This window comes from Jaculus jaculus, chromosome 6 (genome assembly GCF_020740685.1).
Source record: "Jaculus jaculus isolate mJacJac1 chromosome 6, mJacJac1.mat.Y.cur, whole genome shotgun sequence".
Lineage (NCBI taxonomy): Eukaryota > Metazoa > Chordata > Mammalia > Rodentia > Dipodidae > Jaculus > Jaculus jaculus.
The window spans coordinates 104474133-104496733 of record NC_059107.1 but is presented as its reverse complement, the minus strand read 5'-3'; positions in this window follow the sequence as shown (position 1 = coordinate 104496733).

Genomic DNA, 22601 nt, shown 5'->3' with positions numbered 1-22601 from the left:
TGGTATGTGTATAGAAATTCATCCTTTTCTTCAAAATTATTTAGTTTTCTGTAGTAGAGATATTGGAAATATTTCCTGATGATTCTTCCAGTTTCATTGATGTCTGTTGTAACCTCTCCTTTTTATTTTCTTTTTTTCTAATTTGATATTATTTTTTTCCATATGGAACTCTAAAGGTTGGATTCTTCTGGTTTTTCCAATGCCTTTAGGTGGAAAATTAGGTTATCAACTTGGAATCTCTCTGTCTTTGTTATCATTTACTACTATGAATTTTACCCTTATGAATGTTTTCATTGTGTCTAAGTTTTGCTGAGTTGTATTTTCATTATCAATGAATTCTAGAAATTTTACAATTTCTTTTTGATTTCTTCTACAACCCAAACATTTTTTTAATAGTTTTGTTTATTTTTATTTATTTGAGAGTGACAGACAGAGAGAGAAATAGGCAGAGAAAGAGAGAGAGAGAGAGAGAGAGAATGGGCGCGCCAGGGCCTCTAGCCATTGCAAACAAATTCCAGATGACTGCGCCCCCTTGTGCATCTGGCTAATGTGGGTCCTGGGGAATCAAGCCTCAAACCAGGGTCCTTAGGCTTCATAGGCCAGCACGTAACCGATAAGCCATCTCTCCAGCCCCGAATCACTTTTTTTTTTTTTTTTAATGGAGGTCCCTATGTGTTTTTTGTTGTTGATTTCTAGCTTTAAAGCATTGTGATCTGATATGATGCAGGAAGTGACTTCAATTTTCTGGAATTTACGGAGGCATGCTATATGAAAAAAAAATATATTATGTATTTTGGAGAAGGTTCCATGGGCTGCAAAGAAGAACGTGTATTCTGTAGAACTTTGGTGGAAAATTATGTAGATGTTTGTTAGGTCTAGTTGATCTATGGTGTTGTTGAGCTCTATTATTTCTCCATTGATTTTCTGCAGTTTGGTACAGATTTATGACTGTGATGTCCTCATGTTGGATTGTTCTCTTGATGAGTAAAAAGTGGCCTTCTGGGGCTGGAGAGATGGCTTAGCAGTCAAGTGCTGGCCTGTGAAGCCTAAGGACCCTGGTTTGAGGCTTGATTCCCCAGGACCCACGTTAGCCAGATGCACAAGGGGGCTCATGCCTCTGGTGTTCATTTGCAGTGGCTGGAGGCCCTGGCCCACCCATTCTCTCTCTATCTGACTCTCTCTGTCTGTCGCTCACAAATAAAGAAAAAAAATAACAACAACAAAAATAAAATCTCTAAGAAAAGTGGCCTTTTGCCCTTTTTATATATTTTGTCCTTTTTAATATATTAAAATATATTAATTATTAATTACTTAATATTAATTAAAATATAGCAACATCTGCTTGTTTTTCTTATTTCCATTTGCCAGGAATATCATTTTCCATCCTTTCACCCTGAGGCAGTGTCTGTCATTAGTGATGTACTGGTTTTCTTGAAAAGAACAGAGAAAATAGTCCATTTATATGACCCACCCTATTAACCTGTGTCTTTTGTTGTATGAGTTAAGACTGTTAATACTGTGAGGTTTGATTTAATCCCTGCCATGATGAGGTGCTGTATCAGGTTTGGTGCTTTCTTGTGTTTTGGACTTTGAGCATGCTCTAATTTTGTTTATTGTAAACTTTTTCTTGAGTGCTCTTGAGACTGGTTGTTTGACTCTGCTGTTTGGAGTATTCCCTGATGTATTCTTTGTAGATGTGGCTTTCTGTTCATATAATCCCACTGTTGACTTTTTCATTGAAAGTTTTCCTTTCACTATCTATGAGGGACACTTTTGCTGCATTCAGTAGTTTGGGTTAGATGTCATCTTTTCTTAGACATTGAAATGTTCCATTTCAGGCCCTTCTGGTTTTCAGGGTTTCCATTGAGAAAGCTGATATAATTTTGAAGGGACAGCCTTTGTGTGTAGTGAGTTGTTTCACTCCTGTTGCTTTTAGTACTCTCTGTGTGTTTTCATTGTCAATAATTTTAACTATGATGTGATGTGGACGAGGAAAGTTTCTTCTTCAGTCCTGTCTGGTTTTCTGTGAGCTTCTTGTATCTCAATGGACCTCTCTTTTGTGAGATTGGGTAATTTTTCTTCAATAATTTTGTTAAATATGTTCTCTGTGTCTCTATCCTGAATTTGCTCTCCTTCTGGTTTACCTGTGATCTGGATGGTTGTTCATTTTAGGGTATCCCACTGATCCCTTGTATTCTGCTCAAATGATTATTATTATTATTATTTGCACTTCCCAGAGTTTTTGGATTCCTAATCAATTTCTTCTGTCTTGTCTTCTAGCTCAGAGTTTCTGTCTTCCACATGAGTGAGTTTGTTAGTGAGGGTTTCTAGAAAAGTTTGTCAATAGCTCTATTTGCTTTTTGCTTTCTGTTATGGTATTTAGCATCATGTCCATCTATTTTTTGAGGTACAATTTCTGTTCAAGGTCTGATTTTCTTGATGTTTCCTGCAATTCATTCTTGCATTTGATCTTGTCTTCATTAAGGTTAATTAGGTGGCTATTGAAATTCTCTATTTGTTGACTCACCTTCACTTCATTTATTTTTCTGTTGAAGCATCTATGGTTATCTTTAATTAAGTTAAGCCTAGTTATGAAAGCTGCATGCCCCAAGAGAAGGTTCTGCTCAATTTTATTCATGTGGTTGATGTTTTTTGGGTTTTTGTTGTTTCGCTTCCACTTGAGCAATTCTTTTTGATCAGGCTCTATTTACTTGTGTTTTCATTTGGGGATTCAACTCCTGTTAGTTTCTCTATGATTGCATTTGAGGCTTCCATTGTGGGACTAAGCATCCATGGTGGAGCTCTCAGTTTTCTGACATTTTTTTCTTTCTTTCTTTCTTTCTTTCTTTCTTTCTTTCTTTCTTTCTTTCTTTCTTTCTTTCTTTCTTTCTTTCTTTCTTTTTTTTTTGCATTGTGATCTACCCACCTTGATGGAAAGTTTTACTTTATTGTGGGAGAAGCAAGTGTTTTTCCTTGTAGTAAATTCAGTCAATGTTCTTTTTCAAATGTGAACCAGACTGGCATATGATGGAGTAATAACCTCCAATCCACAGATTGTGGAGATGGCAAGTATTTCATAGGTAGGTACCTGGGGAACTGGAAGATCGGGATCTGGGAGCTCTGGCCTACTCATTCCACTTGTGTGCGTACTTCAACACAAGGGTAACAGGGGTTGGGGAGCTGGGAATCTGGGGTGACAGATGCAAGATGCCAAGTCCCAAAGTGGCCCCAGTGTACCCTCTGTCTCAGGGGGATAGGGATGTGGGAACCCAGGCAGTCATGAATCAGGATTCCAGAGCAAATGGCCTGTTTCCACGGCACATATGAGGAGACTAGGCTGCTCAAACCAGCAGAATGGGTACTGGGACCAGGGAACTAAGAGGTGGAGAGTGAAACAGGCCCTGTGGCCTACTCACTCAGCCTGTGCGCCTTCCAGATCCAGGAGTTGCGAATCCTGGGACCATTCTATCAGAAAAGCTAGAAAGGAACTTGTTTTTGCAGCACACTGATAGGGGCCAGGCAGCCCCAAGCCATCAGCATGGGAAATGAGACCAGGGAACTTAGAGTCTGGAAAGGAACTGGGGGCTCTGGGCTACTTACTGTATGCTAGCCAATTCCTTACCTTTCAACTTTGGGCCAATATTTCTAGTCAGCTGCCTCTGAATTTAAATGTTTGTCTATATTCTGCTCATGTAAAATGGCATAGTGGAGCTGCAGTATAACTTGTTCCCCACCGGTGAATCTGACCACAAAGGTGTAACATTCTTGAAAGTTTATTCTTCATACATGCTTTCCAGTCCTGGCAAAACATTCATCATTTAGCATCTTCAGAATTAAAATTTATCAAAAGCTTATTGTTACTTGGTGAATGTTTGAAAAAAATACTAATTGTTGGTAAGAACAGCAATAAAAAGCAATTAAAAGCTTTTGGCATATCCTCCTCTGGACCCAGTCCAAGAAAAGCCTTGAAACCAGCCTCCCAAGCTGTTTGTATCAAAGAGACTGACAAAGAACAGACTGCATTCACCTCCCCCCACCCACACACACCCCTAAAATGTATATTTGTACTATCTAGAAGACTTACTTAAAAGGCTTGTCTTTTTTTGTTGAGAGAGAGAGAGAGAGAGAGAATTGGAACACCAGGGCCTCAGATACTCAAATTGAATTCCAGAAGTTTGCACCACCTAGTGGGCATGTGTGACCTTGTGCTTGCCTCACCTTTGTGGATCTGGCTTAAGTGGGATTTGGAGAGTCGAACATGGCTCCCGAGGCTTCTCAATCAAGTGCCTTAACCACTAAACTATTTCTCAAGCCCTGAAAGACCTGTCTTTTTCTTTTTTTAAGTATATATCTGAAATAGATTCTCATGTGTCCTAAACTGGTCTCAACCTCTAGCTGAAGATGATCTTACCCTTTTACTCATGATAGTCCTACCTCCACTTCCAGCATTCTGGGATTAAAGATGAGTATATAGGTATTCATGCATGCTAGGAAAGCACTCCCTCAGCTGAGCTACATTCCCAAGCCTGTCTTTTATTGACTGCACTGTAATCTCATTGATACCAAACAGGAACTGGGGTTGGATAGTGTGCGTTAAATATTTCAGTTAAAAGTTTAGGCCGTGAGGCTGTTGAAAATATTTGTGGCTAAAAAATTAAAAAGTAAAAAGTAAATAATAAAATTTCCAAAGAAACTTTCTCCTTGGGCAAGTTTCAACAGAATCTTGAAAATCAAGATGACTCCCATGTGGAGGACTGGGCAGTGTTTTACAGACTCAACAAATACTTGAAAAGGCTCTAACCTCTGATAGCCTGTAACTGAGTCTCATGCATGAGGTAGATGCTCAGTGGCAGAGTAGCATTCTGTACAGTTGCTTCAAAGACCCTGTTGCTCCTGCAAGCCTTTGATGAAATCATCAAAGCCTCATCTATGGACATCAATACCCTTTAGCATGTGGGCTCTGGAGTGCTGCTATAGACCTCTATTCTGCCAGATACTGTCCTCTCAAGTGCCGCTGAGGTGAGAGGACTCCTCAAACTCATCATTAAAGTTGATGTTACTCAGTGATTAACTTCCTTCCTAAGCGAGGAACTGCACTTTGATAATTATTGAACTCACTTATGTGATCAATGTGCCATGTCTGTCTAGTAATATAATCCATGAAATTTGGCTTTACTATTCTTTCCAACCTTACTCATCATGAAACAAAGAAAAAAAAAATCAGATATCCAGAGACCCAGTGGCCCCCAACACCTCATCACTGAAGCAGACCAAAAATGAACCCAACATGGCTCAGGGGAATTTTGCAGAAGAGGGGGCAGAAAGAATGCCAGAGCCACACATTGGGTCATGATATGCAGAGACATTTATCCTACCCATAATGGTGGGCTAACTCCAGAATGCATGACCCATATACCTCAACAAGGAGGAGCCTGGGGGAGGGGTTAGGACATGGATGAGCCTAACAATGGTACCAAAGTGACTGTATTCACTGAGTATAAATCTAATTAATAAAAAATAATATCATAAAATGTATTCCTGCATGTGTTAAACATTATAAATTATTAATAGAAATTAAATTTAGGCAATGTGGTCTCACTTAGGAAAAATAATTCATGTAACTTAGGGCAGTGGGATTGGACTGCCTCATTGCTCTAATTATTGTATAATAACAAAAAATGTAGACAAAATTATAATGTTTTGGGAGATTTTTTTTATACTTGCAACATAGCTATTATTTTAATATGCCAACAGTTGTTAAGCTTTCCTTATATACTCAATGGTAATTTTTAAGCTTGAAAGTTTTGTTTATGTTATATTTCAAAATATTAAAAGTCTCAAAATATTGTAAAGAAAACTGTCAAAAAGGTTCCCTATCTAAAGGGTTAATTTTTATGGATTTACATACAAATTGTAAAAACAAACATAAACATAATATTCCATTATTACTAATAATCAAATCATTTGTACAGAAAGTAAAAAAATAAAAATAAAAGTGCTAAAGGTGCCTAGATTTCATGGACCTAATAGTCTTATCCTGATCATTCCATCCAAATACCACAAAATTACATTATTCTCAATATTCCATGGAAATTTCTCTAAAATAGATTACACATAAGGACACTTGGCAAGGCTTAACAGCTGAGCATGGTGACACATGCCTTTAATCTCAGCACTCAGGATTCAGAGTCAGTTCTAGGCCAGGCTGAGACTACATAATGAATTGCAGGTCATCCTGGTCTACAGTGAGACCCTACCTCAAAAAACTAAATAATAATAATAATAATAGTAATAAATAACAAAAATAGACAACTGAAATAACTCCTCACATTATATCTAACTGCAATGCAATAAAGCTAGAATTTAAGAACAAAACAAACTATATAAAATACACAAAATACAGGAAATTGAACAGCACCTAACTGAACAATGTTTCTTTTCAGTTTTATGAAATTATTTGCCAAGCAGTAGATTCAGATTTTCTATCAAAGGTCTGATAAAATTCTTCAATGAATTGATGTAGACCTTGTTTTTTTGTGTTTGGGATTTTTTTTTTCATATTTTATTTACTTATTTGGGAGAGAGAGCTAGAAAGAGAGAGGGGCAGATAGAGAGAGAGAGAATTGGTGCCAAGTACAGAGAGAGAATTGTTGTTTCAGGGACAGTAGACATTGGAAAAAAAAAACTCTCCACATGCATGCACCACCTTGTGCATTTGGTCATTGAAGATTTCAAGAATGAAATAAGAAATTACTAAAACTAAACAAAAATGAAAATACAACTAATGTATGCATACTAAGTAAATACCAAAACTGATAGGCACTTGAAGCTAGTCCTAAGAAGGAAGTTTATACTTCTAAATGCCTACATTATAAAAATAAAGGGATCTCTACTAAATAACTTGATGATACACCCCAAAGCTTTGGTAAAACAAGAATAAAACAACCAAATATGTAACAGGAAAAAAAAATTCAAATTCAGGGAAGAAGTTGCTGAAATTGAAATGAAGCAAACAAATGAAATGATTAAAGAAGGACTTAGGACTGAGCAGATGACTCAACACAATGAAAGGTGCTTGTTGGCAATACTTGTTGGCCTTGGGTCAATTTCCTATTAATGTACATAAAACCAGGTCATAAAAAGTGGCATATGAGTCTGGTATTTTGTTTTAGTGGCAAGAAAGCCTATTGTGCCCCCTTCTCCACCTGCATACACACAAATACACATGCAAATAAATGAATAAAATATTAAAATAGTATTTTGAGAAGGAAAACAAGATTGATTTATCATTCGCTAAATTAACTCCAAGAAAGGGAAGACACATATCAATTAGGTTAGAGATAAAAAGGAGATATTATGATGGACCTTAATGAAAATGAGAGAAACATAAGGGCATATTTCAAAAACATATTTTGTAGTAAGCTTGGAAATTGAAAAGGATAAATTTTTTCAACAAATGTAACCTGCCAAAGGTAAACTGAGAGTAAATAAACGATTTAAACAGAGATATAACAATCAATGAGGCTGAAGTAATAATTAAAAACCTCCTGGGCTGGAGAGATCACTTAGTGGTTGCCTGCAAAGACAAAGACTCAGATTCTATTCCCCAGTACCCATTTAAAGGCAAATGCACAAGGTGGTGCATGCATGTGGAGATTTTTTTTTTCAATGTCTAGTGTCCCTGAAACAACAATTCTCTCTCTGTACTTGCCACCAATTCTCTCTCTCTATCTGCCTCTCTCTCTTTCTAGCTCTCTCTCCCAAATAAGTAAATAAAATATGAAAATAAAAATTCCCAAACACAAAAAACCAAGGTCTACATCAATTCATTGAAGAATTTTATCAGACCTTTGATAGAAAATCTGAATCTACTGCTTGGCAAATGTCATAAAACTGACAAGATGGAATTGCTCCCTGACTTCTTCTATAAAGCTAGCATGAAAATAATCACAAGATATGATACTGAAAAAACATAAAAAGTATATACAATATTCCTGACTAATATGGACACAAATCTTTTCAATGAAAGTATTTCACTTGCAATTCAATAACACATGAAAACTACTATTCACCTTGATCAAGTATGCTTTAATCCAGGGATGCAGTGATACTTCAACATATGACATACTATAAAGGTGATATGCTGCATAAAGAGACTCAAGGACAAAAATTCACAAAATTATCTCAATAGATGCAGGAAATGCCTTTGCAAAATTAAGAGATCTTTTCTTTTTTAAAAATTATTTACATGGCTTTTTATTTTTTAACATTTTTATTTTTATTTACTTATTTATTTAAGACTGACACACGCAGAGAGAAAGAGGCAGACAGATAGAAAGATAATGGGTGAGCCAGGGCCTACAGCCACTGCAAATGAGTTCCAGATGCATGCACCAACTTCTGTACCTGGCTTACATGGGTCCTGGGGAATCAAGCCTTGGACAGAGGTCCTTAGGCTTCACAGACAAGCATTTAACTGCAAAGTCATCTCTCCAGCCCAAGAGATCTTTTATTTATTTATTTTTTTTGAGGTAGGGTCTTACTCTAGCCCAGGCTGACCTAGAATTCACTATGGAATCTCAGGGTGGCCTTGAACTCATGGCGATCCTCCTACCTCTGCCTCCTGAGTGCTGGGATTAAAGGCGTGCACCACCACACCCAGCTTCTGGGATATTTTCTTAATAAAAACAGTTTAAGGGAAACTTTGGATGGTGGAGATATATATATAATAAAGGCTATATATGACTAACCTAAAGTCAACATCATACTAAATGTAGGAAAAATTACCATTTCCACTAAGATATTAAACAAGACTAACTCCACATGCTCTCTCTCACATGTGGGTCCTAGATTTTAATTTTTGTGGTTTTATGCAAGGCACAGAATTGGAAGTAGAAGCCATGAAGCCAGAAAGAAGCTAGAATGGATGAAGATGTGGAGTGACTAAGAGAGAGGATTAGAGATATATAAGTAAAAAGAAAGGATACAAAGGAACGAAATGTACATGAAGAAGGTTTGGGGAAATAGATGCATAAAGCTAAACATTATGAATGAGCCATATGGAAACCTACTTTCTCATTAGCCAGTTATAATGTATATGTGTGTGTGTGTGTGTGTGTGTGTGTGTGTGTGCAAAGGAGTGATTTTGCACAGAAGTACCTTCTCGCAGGAGTGCATCATGTTGTGTCTACGGGTTCATTCATTGTTACAGGTAAGTCCAAGTGGTAGGTAAGATTTTTTTCTCAATGAATTATGAGACATGGAGGCCCATGAACCCCCCCCCCATAATACAAGATATTACTATACCTTTTGTTGCCCAGCAGAGCTAGATAATAAGAGTCTATTGCTGAAAAATACCCCCTGAATCAATCTCAGAACAAGGGAAAATCAAGCCAGAACTGAGCTGGAAGCCTCCTGTCTGCTGCTTAGTTGTCATATTTCTGAAAAGTGCTATGCTGGCTCCTCAAGGATAAAAATAATCAAAAATCTTATCCATCAGTGGAATCTGTAACTATATAACTGACCAACCAGGCAAGGTGTGCCCACTGGAGCAAAAGTGGAATGACAGTTATAGGAATCACAAACTGCTCTCTTAGGAAGTGAATATAAGATCCATTTCTAAATCCAAGCAAATATTGCTTCCTCATCTTTGACAATGGGGCCAAAAATACACACTGGAGAAAACAGCATCTTCCCCAAGTGGTGCTACAGAAATCAGATAACCACATGTAGAAGAATGAAATTAGATTCACTTCCTTCACCTGAAGAAAAGTCAACTCCAAATGGATTAAAAACCTCAACATAAGACCTAAAATTCTAAAACAACTAAAAGAAAAAGTAAGAAGAATGCTCTATGTAGGAACAGACTTCCTGAATAAGACCCCAATTGACCAGGGAACTGGATAAGCACTTAGTCACCGTCACCCCATGGAACTAAAAGCTAGTGTACAGACAAGCAAATCGTTAACGGAGTCTAAAGATGTCCCACAGAATAGGAGAAAAATATCCCCAGCTACACTTCTAAAAAAGGTCTAACATTGGGCTGGAGAGATGGCTTAGCGGTTAAGCGCTTGCCTGTGAAGCCTAAGGACCCTGGTTCGAGGCTCGGCTCCCCAGGTCCCACGTTAGCCAGATGCTCAAGGGGGCGCACGCATCTGGAGTTCGTTTGCAGAGGCTGGAAGCCCTGGTGCGCCCATTCTCTCTCTCTCTATCTGTCTTTCTCTCTGTGTCTGTCGCTCTCAAATAAATAAATAAATAAAATTTTAAAAAAATCAAGATACCGTTCTGAATATGTTAAAAAAAAAAGGTCTAACATCTAGAATCTATAAATAAATCAAACACTAAACAATTAAAAATCAAACGGTCCATTCAAAAATGGAGTAGAGATTTGAACATAGTATTCTCAATGGAAATACAAATGGCCATTACACATTTGATTTTTTGCTCTAATGTGTGCACCTCAGACCATCACAGCGTGTATCCTCAAATACACATATCTTATACATCTGCAAACACATATGTGTGCACACATGGTAATAAAAATACAGATTTTATGTAAATAGCCTAATGATGCATTTTGTAGTATTAGACAAATAAGAGATTGGCCAGACTCAAAAAATAATTGAAGGAAAATTAATGAAGAGAAAATTTAATTTTATTTTAATAGTAATACAGATCATTTTTTACAAAGTGCTGGTATTTTGTAAAGATGAACAAGATTGGCAAAACACTAAAACTACTTCAAAAGGAAAAAAAAGATACAAATTAACGGAGCTGTAGACAAAAAGTATATATTATAAATGGGCAGCACTAAAAACTAAAGGACAATTAGGGGATCTTTTGAAAGGTTATATTATTTAGAAGAAATGGTTATATTTCTATACATATATGACCTATGAAAATTGAACAGAAAATTTAAACGTCCAAACAGATATATAATGATAAATAAGATGCTCATAATAATGGGGTTACTACTAAAACTAATACTTGTAAGCACTAATACTTGTAAATGGTTCTATAAATAAGAAAAGGGTGATGCTTCCACAGGCATTCTATATAGCCAGTGATTTTCTGAGACCAAAACTAGGTAAGGATAGAATGAAAATGCCAATTTTCTTGATAAACATGAGTGAAAAATCCTCAAATAAATACTTGGTTAATATTTCAACAGCTTGGAAGGATTTTACAGCTTGAACAAGTTGATTTTGTTCCAGGAATTAAAAGCTGGTTCAAAAGAAATGAATTGATGAATTGAGCACATAAATAGAATCAAGCACATAAGTAGAATCAAGCACAAAAATCAAACAATCATTTCCACAGATGCAAAAAGATGATAATAATTTAGCTTCCCTTCATGATAGAAACCCAGAGTAACTATGAACAGTTTTTGTTGGATTATAATCACTTCAAATTAATAAAGACTATGTGATAAAATAAGAGCCAACAATATACTGAAGAGGTATGCAACAAAAGTATTTCTTGAAAGTCAGGAACAAGGGTGTCCACTATCACAATTTTTATTCAATATAGTATTTGAGGCATTAGTCCAAGCAACAGATAAGACTAAAAGAAAAACATAAATAAAATGAATACCATCATGAAAGAAAAAATTAAATTGCCCATGATTGCTTCTATTAATATGTTCCTAGCATTGTAAAACCTGAAATATTTCACCTAAAAGTCCTCCATCAAAACAATAATAACCTCGATATAAACCTAATCTAAGATGAAAAAACAATGAAAACTATAAAACACCAATTAAAGATCGGATTTTCTTAATAAAATCATCTCAGGATTCATTAAGTTTTTCATTGGTGCATGGGAAACCTACTTTTATGCTGTTTTTTTCCTGCTGCTTTGCTGAATGTGTCTACCATATCTAGATGTCTTCTGGACAACTTTACCCATATGGGTGTATCAGCACAATTGATATTGGAAAATAGCTATGTTTCCATAGAGTAACTTATAATTTCAGTTTGGCCTGAATTAAAATTCCAGTTATATTATATGTTAAAAATCTTAATATTACACTCATATATAGTACAAAATTTCCTGCACAGCCAAATAAATATTGAGCAAGTAGCATAATATTTACCCTAGAGATAGTTGAAAGGCATATAACATGGGAGTAATATTAGAAAAACAGTATTCAAAATAATATAAGACTTCAAACATGCTAAATACAATGTCATATACAGTAGGCAATGGGAAAAACATTATTATTTTCAAAATAATGAATAATACATTTTCAGTTTTCCAAAGACTTTCTTAAGATAACAATCTAAATTTTACCTATAATTCATAAATGATACTATTTTAATATATGCTTCATATGTATGCATAAAGCTGAGTAGGCATTGCAATTAAAACAAAAATCCATTTATGCCTTTCACAATTCTACTCATGTTCCTAGTTAGTTTGCAGATGGGAATTAGTGACTTGTTTTGCTTTTACAGTCTCACTACATTTTATATAATTTTAATGTGTTTATTTCATATATTTATATACATATAATATGTGTGACTCAAAAGTGGTATCATTTCATTTGTTGTCCAAAAGTATTTAAGAAAATTCGACTTTGATTATTCAGAACATGGAAAGCGAATTTACTTCACATTTTATCACATAATAAATTTACATGGTAAATCAGAAAGTTATAAGATGAGTGAAGGAAACTACATATTACTAGAGAAATTAATACCATATTTTCTCATTAATTATAAAAAGTTGTCTAGTTCAAATAATAACTTTACTGCCTGGCAGAGATCTAACACCTGTGCACAGTCATGGTGTCTTCAGTCACTGTGTCTTCTCTGCTGAAGAAAAGTCTCATATGGCCACCTCCTCACTGCATGTTTAGTTTTCCCAGGAATGTCAATGGGCCACTGCCCCATCATCGTATAGATCCTGAGATTTTTGATCAATTTATTTCTGAGATGGAGCATCTTGCATTTTCTGGTAGGATCTATAGTATGCATGATGCTGTATGTTTGCACGTGCTGTGAATTATCTCAATATAGGGTATGTAGTATAGTGTATATACTATTAAAATTGTTTGCATATTACAGGTACAAATATGATAAATTCAAAGGTATCAAATTCTAAGGTTACATAATATTTATAAAATTTAATAAATCTAAAATAAGAAAAATAATCATTTGTTTTTGTAAATTTATTTTATTGAAAACTTCTATACTTACAGATAATAAACCATGATAATTTCCTCCCCTCCCCCACTTACCCTTCACAACTCCACTCTCCATCATATCCCCTCCTTCTCTCCATTATTATCTCTTTATTTTGAGATCTTCATATTTTTCTCCTATTATGAGGTACTTTTGAAGGTATCGATAGGCACTGTGAGGTCATGGATTTCAAGGCCAATTTTTGTCTGCATTGTAAGCAGTCGTACCCTTGCTTTGGCTCATACATGCTTTCTGCCACCACTTCCACAATGGACCCTGAGCCTTGGAGAGTGTGATAGAGATGTTTCAGTGCTGAGCACTATTCTGTCACTTCTTCTCAGCACAATGTTGCCTTTTGGGTCATTCCAGTGGTCATCACCATCTGAAAAGAGAAGCTTCTCTAACTAAAAGTTAGAGTAGCATCAATATATGAGTATGAACATTAAGTGTAATACTTTTAGGGCACTTTGGTGAGAGTAATGTATGCATTTATCCAGACAAGAACAGGATTTGCTCCTAAGGCTCATGACCTCCCTGCCATAGGCTTTTGATTAGGTTTTTAGTACTGAGCAAGCTATTTACTAATAGAAAATACCTGTCCTTTAAAATTGATAATTATTTGCAACAAATACTATTCAAATCACGGAAATGATTCACCAAGTTGAACATTACAATCTACAATGCAGCTATTTTAGATATAACATGAATATTTCTTGGAATTTTGACATAGATATATATTTTTCTGTGAAACTTAATTAATCTCTGGGCCAAGCTTTTCCTGTTATAAAACACTTCCCACTCAGTAACTCATTAAATATTCATAGCAATTAGGTAGGGATTCATATTTCCATGGTAAATTGACAAACAATGTATTACAGAAAAAAAATCTTTCCAAGTTTCAGAAAATGTTGAAGTGTATATTGTAGTCTTGATCATCTAATTTTAAATTAAAACACTTAACCCTGCCTTGCTTCACTGAATATCTATCTTGAAATTACTAGAGCAAATTTTGTGCTATGCAAAGCAACATTTCTTAATTTCTTAGAATCATAAATGTCCAGCAATATAATTCTAACGTTGATGTGGTGTAATCATGTTATCTTGCTTAAAGTCTTTCACATATGCTATGATTAATTTGTATTTTCTTTACTTTGTAGAAACATATGGAAAATAAAAAGTTTATGAATAGATACTTTGTTTTAAAAGGAACAGATAACTATAATATTGACTCAGAAATAACATATTGTACCAAATTCTGTTACGGTAGGATATGTGCTGCAAGCAGAAAACAGGGAGATGCCATAAAGCACATATACTAAGTCAGCAGTGGACAGTATCCATGAAACCATGTTCAATAAAATCTATCAGACCTGGAATTTACTGGTATGGAAAATGAAACCAGACACTAGGATATTATATATATTAACATTTATTTCTCATAAACCTGAAGTTCTATAGAACTTGCAATCTATTATCATATTGTGTAAGCAATCTATCTGACACTTACTTCCTCTTCTGCACTTGGAAGTGATACTCTCCTTAGGAATGAATGATTGAATAAGAAAGAACTTGCAGCTGCAGTGACTAACTGCCACAAATGACAGTTAATCTTGAGTACTTAGAATACATTAACTCCCTATTAGTACTTACCTTTTAGAACCACGGGTGATGACATTAGTCACTTCATTTTTAGCTTGAGAGAATTATAAAACTACAAGTAACTCTCATGCCAGTGTTGGAGAGTTTGACTTCCTGACTCTGTGCAATACTGAGACTACATTTGAACATAAAGTTTCATATGTCTATAAACCCTTTTAAATTATTTTCCATTTAACCTACTGTTCAAAATAGAATCACCACTATATCTGGGAAACATATTTACCATATATACTCCTTCAAAGTTTGATTTTGAATTATTTTGTCAACTAAGTGCCACATTGTCATTTGAAAGTTGTTGCTCTCTACTTGAGCCATTTAAATCCCCAGAGTTATAGGAGAAGATTAACATCACCCAGGCATCAGAGACATTTTATCATAACTTGTGAACTTTATTAGGGAAACACTTTTGAAGAAAAGTCACCTCAGCACTTTCACTTTAATCCCCATTTTCAAAACCTATAAAACCCAACAACTTTGCGTGTCTTTCCAATTCTTAAGCCTGAAGCAAATTTCACATCTTATCTCTATTGCCAGTCGAAATAAATGTGGACACTATATGGGATTTTGATTTTTCATATAAATAATTTTATACTAGAATTCAATCATACATTATAAGATGCAATTAATTGATATTTTGTGCTAATTACCCCTAAAATTTTCTTAGTTTGTCAATGTATATTAATATGTGATTGTTGGGCTGGAGAAATGGCTTAGCATTTAAGGCACATGCCTGCAAAGCCAAAGGACCACAGTTTGATTCCCCAGGACCCATATAAGCCAGATACACAAGGTGACACATGCATCTGGAGTTCATTTGCAGTGGCTAGAGGACTTGGCATGCCCATTCTCTCTCTTTCTTTCTCTCTCTCTCAAATAATTAAATGAAAATAAAATATAAAAAATATGTGATTTTCAAGTCTGCACAGGAGAGCTTGATATCGCCTATCCTAATTTCCTAATAGACCAGAATCATTTTATTGTCCCCTTTATGTAGTTAGTTGCTAAAGGTCTGAAATATGTACTATGCATCAACAACTGGCAAGCACGAAGGTTGAAAGGATATGCAGATACCACAACTCTTATGTGAAATCAAAAACAAAAAAATTGTGTAGTAATAAATTTAAATATCAATATAATTTCTTTCCACTTAGAGCAGTGCATGGTGCAAAAGTATTACTTTAATTGTGTGGTGATTCAAATGTATGGCTCTATAATTGCAGTCTTGGATCTTGAGTTTCCAGGGGCAAAGCCCTGCCAGGGAAGAGGTTATGTCCTTGGAATGGATCTTGAGTGCCAGACCTGAGATTAGTTTGGAGCTCTGGCTGTTTGTGCTTGCTGGTATTGGTGTTTGCTGCTGGCTGTGTGGTGATGCCTCTCTACTTGGATCTACGAATGTGAGACAGCTTATTCCCCCATTGATGGTTTTCTCATAGGATATGTAAGCCTGAACTAAGACCTCCCTTAACTCATGACTTGTTAGATGTTTACCATGTTCTTATTTTTTGATTTATTCTTGTGTTGTGTGCATATCTATGTGCATAATTTTTATGTCCAATAGTACTTTATGGTGGAAGAGAATGTCATTCAGGTTTGAAGCACACCCATATCCATATATATATATATACCATATATACACACTATATATAATATACTATATATATACTATACTATATATATATAAATATAATATACTATATGTAACATTTTATACACACACACACACACACACACACAAATATATATATATATATATATATATATATATATATATATATATATATATATGTAGACTAGAAGCTACCTTAGTGATTATGGCAAATATGCTTAAGTTTTAAAAAACAACTTCATGGTAATTAGATGACTATAATGTTAATCTTGCCAAACAGTTTTAAATACTAGCTAATTTTTTTTTCACTCTTGAACTTTCATTATTAGCATGACTTAATTTGCTGCTTACATATTTGAAAGTTCTAGAGCAGATATAGTGTTCATCTTACCATCTGGAGTTATGCAAAATGAATAGATTATAATTTTTATATTCTCTGGCAAAATTATATAAATTATAATTCCTTATATTATCTCTCATTAAAATATATAATCCTAAATATAAGAAATAAGAAAATACATATAATGAAAGCAAAGCAACTTAAAAAATAAACACTCAAAATAATCTCTAACAAAACCAAAAGGAAGACTGGAAATAATATGGCAACTAGTACAGCATTAAAATATTGCTCATTAAATGATGGAGAGTAAAGCTTCTGTGATGAAAAGATAAAATGTATTTAATTATATTTAAACTGACTTATATAAGAAGGATGTGATTGATATATAATAATAAAATTTTAAAAACTTATTGGGAAGAAAATTTTATACTTTCCAGCATTATGCAAATATTATTATGTCAATAACCTGGAATATGCAGGCACCTACATGATACATTTTGGGTAGAAATTATCCATGATACATTTTGGGTAGAAACTATTTGCTCTGTCAATAATACAGTATCTTCTTGGGACCCAAGAAAATGTTGATCATATAGCCATTATTATTGCTGTTATAATCTGCATTTTATGGCCATAATTAACATACATATAGCGTTATATTTATAAATTATGACCTTGCTTACAAAGAGTGATTTTCAACATTTGAGTGCATGTTAATTATAGTAAAACTCAGTATTTTTTTCAAATAGAGACATAAAAACTTAAAGATGATGAACAGCAGATCGATAATAGATTTTGAACAAGTATATAGCAACATGAAGTGCGAACCTTATTTTCTTTATGTAAATCTAAGAATTGATCAGTAGTTTTATCCTTGTATAAAAAATTTGGTTTTTTGCTAAACCATATGAAAGTTAAAGACATCAGACCAATGGATTCAACCACATAAATTATTCCCCAATTAAAGTCACATGAAGCCGGACATGGTGGCGCACGCCTTTAATCCCAGCACTAGGGAGGCAGAGGTAAGAGGATTGCTTTGAGTTTGAGGCTACCCTGAGACTCCATAGTGAATTCCAGATCAGCCTGGGCTAGAGTGAGACCCTATCTCTAAAAACAAACAAACAAACAAAAAGTTAAAGTCACATGAAGCCATTATAATACACAGCATTGAAACAAAATCTTTGCAAATCAAGCAATGAGTCTGTCTTCGTGCATGACTCATTTGAAAGGCAACTATACTCAACACTGTACCACTAACACAGACTGCATGACTAATTTGGACAGAAGATATAAGTTCTAAGTGAACTGTTTCAATTCAAAGCATCCATTTACACCTATTGCTAAAATTAACAAACACACACACAATACAACCATCCTAGAAAACAGCATGGAAGGTTTAAAAAATAAACTAAAAATATAATTACTATATGGCCCACTATCCTGTTACAGAGTCTGTATTCAAAGAATAAAAGCAGTGTTTTGGGGCTAGAGAGATGGCTTAGTGGTTAAGCGCTTGCCTGTGAAGCATAAGGACCCCAGTTCGAGGCTCAATTCCCCAGAACCCATGATAGCCAGATGCACAAGGGGGCACACACATCTGGAGTTCGTTTGCAGTGGCTGGAAGCCTTGGCACACCCATTCTCTCTCTCTGTCACTCTCAAATAAATAAATAAAAATGAACAACAAAAAAATTTAAAAAAAAACAGTGTTTTGGAGTGACATCTGTACTTTCATGTTTATTTTTACACTACTCACAATAGCCAAGAAACTCAAATAACTCAAGTGTCTATTAACTGATGACAAAGAACGTATGTTAAGGAAAAAAAAAAAACAAAACTGGGCTCTTATTAAGTTTCAAAATGGGAAATGATATTACATTCTAGTACATGGTTGAAATAAAGAATAACCAAAAATAAAAATATTGCTTATTTCCTTTTGTATGCAGAATATATTATAGCAAACCTATTGGAAAAGGAAATTATGATGGCAGTTTCCAAGGGAGGTGTATTGGAAGGGAAAATGGGGTATTAGTAGTTCATAGATATGAACATTCCATTTTGCAATATGAAAATATTTTAAAAATATATTGTCCAGCTCTGGGAAAATGGTTTAATGGTGAAGGCATTTGCCTAAGGATCCCAGTTCAATCCCTCATGACTCTCGTAAGCCAGATGCACAAGGGGGCACATGCATCTGGAGTTCGTTTGTAGTTAAAGCTAACTTATTAAATTAAAACATATGTTTTAATTTAGGGTTTGTAAATATTGTGTCTCATGGAATTCTCGGGCCATGTGTATGACTGTGCTGAAGTACACTGCTGCCCGAGAGGGCCTCATACTTGATGTTCCGCGTGGAGAGAAGACACACTTCAACTGGACTAAACATTTTCTGTTGAAAAATGCCTCAACACTTCAATCCATATCCTGCAGGGATTTCCCATTTCCAGTAGCCTCTACATTATCTGCCCCCAAATTTTGATGAATAGATTAATTAATAAATTGTTGCTATGTATCTTTTGTATTTCCTTATAGGTAATGATAGCATTCAATAAACTTACCATGTTTCATCTCTTGAATAGTCTTTAATTCTTAGTATTTATCAATACAAAGTTCTGCTCACAGCCTGTGTAAAATAATTATGTTCGACATATTTGATCATTTTGCCAAAAATACTTACGTATTTGTGAACATTATTGTAAAATTTATCATTAAATCCCACAAGGGGTAGTTTTATCTTTAACTAAGATATTAATTTCACTGCCAGATCATTTTAAATCAAGGACTGTCAATCATCCAAAAGTAAGATTAGGATCAAACAGTGCAGTTAGGGTCAACCTGGAGGATTTGCTTTGAGGAACAGAACCTGCCTTTGGGGAACTAATTAGAGAAAAGAAGAAAAATTTCCAACCTCTCACCTCCACCTTCTCCCTGGCTCATGTTAGTCTTGGGGCCTCCTCATAATCTTTATTGATACCATAATGAGTAGGGCTTTGAGATATAGTCCCTGTTCTAGAAGTTACTGACTGTGTGACCTTAAATCAACTGTCAAACACTTCTGACTAGGATTTTCCCAGTTTTTAAAAGGAGTTGACTTTTCCATAGTGTTAGTGGAAGAAGTGTATGAATTCAGTAAGAGTATAATACCCATAAGATAAATGATTCTCTCCATGTGCATGTATAATTTCATAACATTATATTCAAAAATACATTTACTTCATTAATTTGTTTTCCTCACTTAAAATCAAACTTTACTATTCCTGGAATAGATAAGAAAAATTACTAAATGATTGAAATTTATCAGTATCTTTAATTAAATCAATGAGACAAAAGGCAGATGATTCCATTCAATTATAAAAATAGACTAAGGTTTAAATTAAAGCTAATTAAAAATGCATCTTTAAAATCTGAAGTATTTCTTAAAATCAAGATAAAGATTGAATTCTCCATAATGAGAGCTAATATATATTTTCATTTAACATTACTTTAAGAAACTTAATGCCAGATACTGAGATTTTCAATTTTATTCCTCACCCAACATTTGTATGTTTGAATGAGGGTACATTTTTATTACTTTTATGCAGGGAAAACAAAAGTATAAAAAGCAATAGTAAGTTCTTATCTTTTCTTTGAGATATCTTTAGCCATCAATCCTATATCTTCAAGTAGCTCTCTATCTGAGTTGCTTGACCTAAATTTTAGATGAGGTGTGTGTGTGTGTGTGTGTGTGTGTGTGTGTGTGTGTGTGTGTGTGTATGTACACATAGGTACATACACACATGTGTCTTGTGCATTCATGCTGACATAGGTGTTACATATGTCTATATGACATGGGTCCATGCATATATATGGACATAGATATTATGTATGCATATCTTTAAAATATGCACATATATAATATGTTGTATAAGATATCTTTTGTATGTTTTATATATTTACTTTAAAACACTAATAGAAATGAACATGGATGTTATATGTTTAATATATCTCCTCCTGAATATGGAAATACTTGGTAAAATATCATTTATGACTTTGGTGGGAATTCTAGCTGTAAAATTTCCCAGTGATATTAAAACCATGTTGTCTTTACTTCTTACATTGTGGTTAATTGTTTAACAATGAGTTTCCTAGTCAATGCTAATTGACTTTCTATCAAGTGATAATATTTGAAAAGTCTGCAAATGATTGCTAGAGCTCATCACTTTTTCCCACTGATGTATTTATGTGGAGAATTATTTGGTAATCAGTTTGACAGAGCTATCAACTTGAAGTTGTTGATGCTTGCTTCCCTGATTAGTATTCTGCTATTCTTGTTGTTTAAAAATAGTGTATGATCAAACATTCAGTTTTGAATCAGAATTATGACAATTTAATTAAAGCTTAACTTCTAGTAGGTATTGAAGATCATATATAATCCAATTACTTTTTATTCAATTAATTTAATAGCAAACCACTTTGCTATAATTACTGTTAATCTCCTGATTTTTTATTCTCTGATTATCAATGACCTGTGAGATATCTTACAGGAAGTCATATTGGAGTATAATTATCAGCAGTTCCAACTGGAATGAATGTTTAAATAATATTTAATTCCAAAGAGCTCTTTAACTCTATATTAGTTAGAAAAAGAGATACTGAGACTACAGTTAGGATACCTGAATTTATTCTAACTTTTAAAAAATGAGAGTTCATTGACTTAACAAAACCAATAATGAAATTTCTAGAACATAACAAAATACAATTAAAGTATGATGTCAAGATGAGAGAGCTGTAATAATATCTCAATCCATAAATAAACACACAAATTTGGTATTAAAGTCCATAGAAAGAGAACTCTTTAGAAAGGCCATGTTTATATACTGTTTTCTGCATGACTTTTCCCAAAGGCTTATTAACATAAAGGTTTTACTTTTTGGATTTTGAATATTTTTTTGTGTGGAGATAATGAAACTTTATTTAAAAACCAAACCACTAGGAAAATAGACCACAGCTTTGACACAGCAAATCCACTGGCTGTATTGCCATTTCAAGTAAGAAGTTGGTTATGGGGGAAAAAAAAAAAAACAGACAACATGGTGCTCATTCAAAAGATAAGGTCCCATGCTGGGGCCAGGAACACTGCATGGTGCAATGACCCCAGGCAAAAATGTCACTTGGCGGAGGGATTTGTGTACCTTCGTTTGGCTCTATAGCAGTCCCAGCTTTTCTTAGATTAAGGTGTGTACTGTTTAGGCCTTCTGGTTGCCAGAGGATTACCTCCAAAAGCTCTGTTAATTCAGGGGTCTCCATAATGCTGGGTGTTTAGGCCTTTATGAAATACAGATTTTTTTTTCCAAGTGCAATACTTCCCAATTTGCCAACAGTTCTTATTATACTGTTTATTCCTGGAATCTGGGGTCTCTGATGTGTGTATCTCGCAACCAAACCCTTTTCTCTTCAGGGGGAAAATGTCATTGCAAGATTGTTCCATCATTCTATTGCAGAAAGTCTCCAGGCCCTATAAGCTAGTGAAGAAAGCTGTTTATCACCCTCATTGTGACATTACCATGCTTTTTCAGGGGTCTCCAGATTGAAAGATGCCATGGAAGAACTGACCAGGGAACTTTCAATATAGTTACTCAACGAAATTAAGGTCTAGGCTCCTCCTTTTTTTTTTTTTTTTTTCTTAGAAGGTATGGTTTCACTCTAGCTCAGGCTGACCTGGAATTTACTATGTAGTCTCAGAGTGGTCTTGAACTCATAGTGATCCTCCTACCTCTGCGTCCTGAGTGCTGGAATTAAAGGTGTGTGCCACCATGCCTGGCTCTTTTCCC